The sequence below is a fragment of the Rattus norvegicus genome, chromosome 2 (genome assembly GCF_021556685.1).
Source record: "Rattus norvegicus strain SHRSP/BbbUtx chromosome 2, alternate assembly SHRSP_T2T, whole genome shotgun sequence".
Taxonomy (NCBI): Eukaryota; Metazoa; Chordata; class Mammalia; order Rodentia; family Muridae; genus Rattus; species Rattus norvegicus.
This window is the reverse complement of record NC_141535.1, coordinates 155,248,034-155,252,500: the sequence shown is the minus strand read 5'-3', so window position 1 is coordinate 155,252,500 and position 4,467 is coordinate 155,248,034. Positions and strand designations below refer to the sequence as shown.

At 44.8% G+C, this 4,467-nt stretch overlaps 1 long non-coding RNA gene across 1 annotated transcript; it reads left to right on the top strand.

The window, feature by feature from the left end:
• The first annotated feature begins 800 nt into the window (after positions 1-800).
• LOC148006705 (uncharacterized) lies at positions 801-3,975 on the top strand. Its single transcript, XR_015671855.1, has 3 exons — positions 801-1,438; positions 1,867-1,887; positions 2,210-3,975. It is a non-coding gene; the product is annotated as an uncharacterized LOC148006705 (long non-coding RNA).
• The last annotated feature ends 492 nt before the right edge of the window (positions 3,976-4,467 follow it).

The following is a 4,467-nucleotide window of genomic DNA, read 5'->3' as shown; positions in this document are numbered from 1 at the left end:
CAAAAATGATAAAGCTGATGCTCGAAAATCAAGCCAAGCTTTCGGCAGATGCCTGCTCTTCTCACACCTAGACACAACTGTGGGCTTAGGGGCCACGCAATCAGTATGGTAGTAGAGATATTTTTCATATTTTTATTGGTTATTTCATGTATTTACATTTCAAATGACAGTAGAGGTCTTAATCTTAATTAACAATCTGGGAACCGACTTGTTTTGCTTTCAGTGTTTAAGTGATCCCTTCCTGCTTGACTCCACCATTCTGGAATCTCAGCAATTCTAGTTGACACTGCAGAGCTCTGTGTTAGGACGGGAGGTCACGCTGGTTTCAAGGAGCTGGCAGAACTCTGTCTGTCAGAGAACAGTGGTCATCAAGCTTTTCAAATAAATGCCACTGGTCCCTTAACAGTACATGCGTTACGGTCTTCATGAAGAGAGTATCTGGCCCTCTTGTGAACCAAGGTTATAAGTTCCTAGGCTTTGCATAATAAATTTATTCTAATATTTTCAATGCTGAGAACCAACTCAATATCGTGCCAAGGAAGTTATGGAAACTCCATTTTATGTGCTATTGGCTTTTATCATGTCAATGAGTCATCCAAGAGAACGCTCAGAACCAATGTCCTGGAGTTCCTGCCAGATACTAAGCGCTGAATCATGGAAAAGCAGTCACAGGGCAATGAATCCTCCAACCAATCGCACATTCTTTTACTGGAACGACACAAAGACTCACTCAAACGGAACACATTTTTCTGCCCTGCTCCTCTTGTATATATTAATAAGGTCTCTCTCACAATTCCTTCAGTGTCTAAGCTATTTTTTCCCCGTGATAAGTGCTTACATTTCATTTTAAAGACATATAGTTCATTTTAAAGAGCCTGGTTACAAGCCCAGAGGTAACGAAGTCTGAGAAGGCTGGTTGGTCCCAGAGGGAGCCAGCATCATCCTGGGAGAATGCTCTTTGTATCAGGTCACTGGGCTTTCTCCACACACGGAGGCTATCTTTCCAGAGAAAATGCAAGATTCAGGAAAGTCAATTAGGTCCTCAGTTTCATCCACCAATGAATTTCCATCCTGGATCTCGGGGCTCCTGTTTTCCTGAGAAGCTCTGACTGATGAGAGAGCTTTGTTGAAGCCAAAAACCCAGTCCTTCACACTCCTGCGCAGTCCTGCTACCCTCGTAATCAGGTGCGAGCCTCAGTGTGAGCAGTCTGCAGATGAAGCGGGAGCCCACTGGACAGGGTTTTCCAGGACGCTAGGAAGGCAGCACAGGACTGCAGAGTGGCCCTTACCACAGCAAGTGGGAAGCTGTTTGCTGTAAGGAGCCTGCTGCTGCAGACAGATCTCGGATGTGAACTCATTCTAGCCCTGCTCACCGGGACACACCCTCCCCGCATTGGGCTCAGGGACTTGTTTCAGAACCCTCCTGATGGGGCAGCTGGTAAGTGGAGACAACAAATGTTGCTTGCTTTGGAAGTTAATCATTTGGGAACCTCTGGTGGTTTTTCTCGGGGTTCAGAGATCTTCCTGTTCATCTACCATACCAGATGCCTATGTAATCGGTTCCCTTTCTTCCAAATCCTTGCTTCATTCTATTTTTGTTTTGCTTTGTTTTTTGGTTGGTTTTGTTGTTGTTGTTGTTGTTGGTGGTGGTGGTGGTGGTGGTGGTGGTGGTGGTGGTGGTGGTGGTGGTGGTGATTGTGAGAGAGTGTGTGAGTATGTGTGTATGTGAGTGTGTGTGTGAGTGTGTGTGAGTGTATGTGTGTGAGCGTGTGTGTGTGTGTGAGCGTGTGTGTGTGTGTGTGTGTGTGAAGATGGGGTTTCACTATGTTGTCAAGGATAACCTTGGCCTTATCCTTCTGTTTCTAGCTCCTAAGTGCTGGGATTAAGGTACAGTAGCGGGACTTGAACACAAGGCCTAGTGCATGCTGGGAAGCGTCTACTAACTCAGCAACTCCCCAGCTCCCGGCTCTTCGCTTCTTAAGGGATCAAGCCCCAAACCACGCACCAGCTTAACCATGTTGCTTTCCTTGAAATACTCCTCATATTATTTGTCCACATCATTGTCTCATACAATCAAAGCATGGATGGGATATGGCCCAAGCGTTTCTGAAAAGGAAGTGGATAGGGAGAGAAGCAAGGGTGGTGGAATGGCATCTGGAGGAGGTGCTTCTGACACTTCTTCCTGTTTTCATCTTTCCTCCTTCTCAAGGATTGGTTTTCATACGGGCTGAGAAGTGCTCAACGGGAAACTCGCCAGTTTGTCCACAACGCTAAAGGTGTGCACCTTGCTCTCCAGTGATCTGACTTCAGTTTGCTTTCCTAAAGGAAACTATCGTCGCCATTTTACCTCTTCTCCCTTTCCCCACCACTTCTAGTTTCCTTGTTATTTTTCTTAGATGAACACTATCTAAAAGTTTATTTCTCTTTAGCAACACACACACACACACACACACACACACACACACACACACACACACACATCAACCAAACCTTGAGCTAAAACTGAAGGGGGACAAACCTTTCCACAGTGAATGTATCAGCACCAACTAACCAGATATGTTTGAACTGACAGGCAAACACATTGCTAAAGAATTGTGGGTCTGGACAGATGGCTCAAAGGTTAAGAGCATTTGCTGCTCTGGCAGAGGATCCAGGTTTGGTTCCCAGCATTCACTCACAGTGATCCATAACTGACCCCCTTTCTGTCTTCTGTAGAAATACACATGGTGCACACACATACATACAGGCAAAACACTCATATACATAAAATAAAAACAAATAAATGTTTAAGTGTTATAAAAATTATAAAATATTAAAGGGACTTGAGAGATGTCTCAGCAGCTAAGAACACTTTCTGCTGTTCCAGAGGACCCAAGTTCTGTTCCCAGCACACACAGCCTGCAGCTTACAATCACATAACTCCAGTTCCAGGGGATCTGTCACCCTGTCTGAGCTCTGTGGCCATCTGCATTCACCTGCACAAACCCATATGTGTGCATGCACACACAAAATACACATTCACACAACCCTTAACTTTAAAATAAAACCTTAAAGAAATAAAAATTAAAGAATACATTATAGGCTTTATAGGGCCAGTGTGATGGTTCAGTGGGTGAAACTGCTTGCTGCTATGTGCAGTCTGATGAGCTGAATTCAGGATCCACATGGTGGGAGGAGAGGACCAAATCCTTCAAGAGGAAAAACCGAAGTACTTCTTCACTAGGCTAGCTGTGCTTACTTTTTCTTTAAAGCTTGGGTTTTTGTTCTCTGTGTCATTCCCTGTGTGCGTGCATCTGTGTGTGCAAATGTGTGCATTCACAGAATCTCAAAGAGGACAATAGGTCACCTTTTCTACCACTCTTGGCCTATTCCTTTAAGGCAGGATCTCTCCCTGATGCTGTATTTCTTATTCTCTCAGCTGAGCTAGAAGTCCCAGTAATCCTCCTGTCTCTGCTCTCCTCAGAGCTGGGTGAAGCACACAAACATGCCTGGCCTGTTTTACAAGTGCTGGGGTCCTCGTGATTGTGCAGCAGATGTTCTTACCACTTAGCCATCTCTCCACCTCCAACCTGGTGTATACATACCATAATTTGAATATGAAAGAGAAAATGTTATGGAAGGAACAAGATACCCCTGTCAAAGGCCTGCCTCTGCAGCCTTCCTTCAGGAAGTCCCACCTTCAAATAGCTTTGAAGTCGTTAATGGAGCACCCTCCTGATCTGATTACCTCTCAGTGGAGTCACCAGTTAGGATCAAGCTCTTAACACATGGGCCTTTGGAGAGGAAACACCATATCCAAACCAGAATGGAGATATCTGGAGGGGAAAATTTAACAGTTTCATACCCCACCTCTTTTCTCTACAGTCAAGATTATTTCCAAATCTAAAAGCCCCACAACTCACGAGGTTACAGAAGTGAGCAATTCTCCACTCCTGCTCCCATTTATTTCTCCAATAAATCAAACTATTGACCCGCTCTGACGCCTTCTTCTTAAAGATCTTCATTCATACTGATATGACTTCCTCAATGTCAGGAAGACACTGTCCCTTCACCACATAGCTAGGATCGTCTGCCTTTGTCTTGCAGAGGAGGCAGAATTCAAGAGCTGAGAAAGGCAGGGTCTACATGATGAGACTCTCCAAAAACAGATCTCATGGATACTGTAGCAGGAAGAAGTCATGTCATCCTTGTCAAAGTCCTCTGCCACTTCCTCCAATGTCCATAACTTAGGCTTGCTAATGACTTAGTTTTTAGTAGCTAAAGCGGGAGAGGCATATCTTAGGTTTCTATTGCTGTGATTAAATACCACAACCAAACAATTTGGGGAGGACAGGGATTATTTAGCTTACACTTCCGTATTAATAGTTCATCATCCTGTCCTGACTAGGACAGGAATTCAAACAGGGCAGAGTCTGCAGGCAGGAGCTGGAGCAGAGGCCATGGAGGGATGCTGCTTATTGGCTTGCT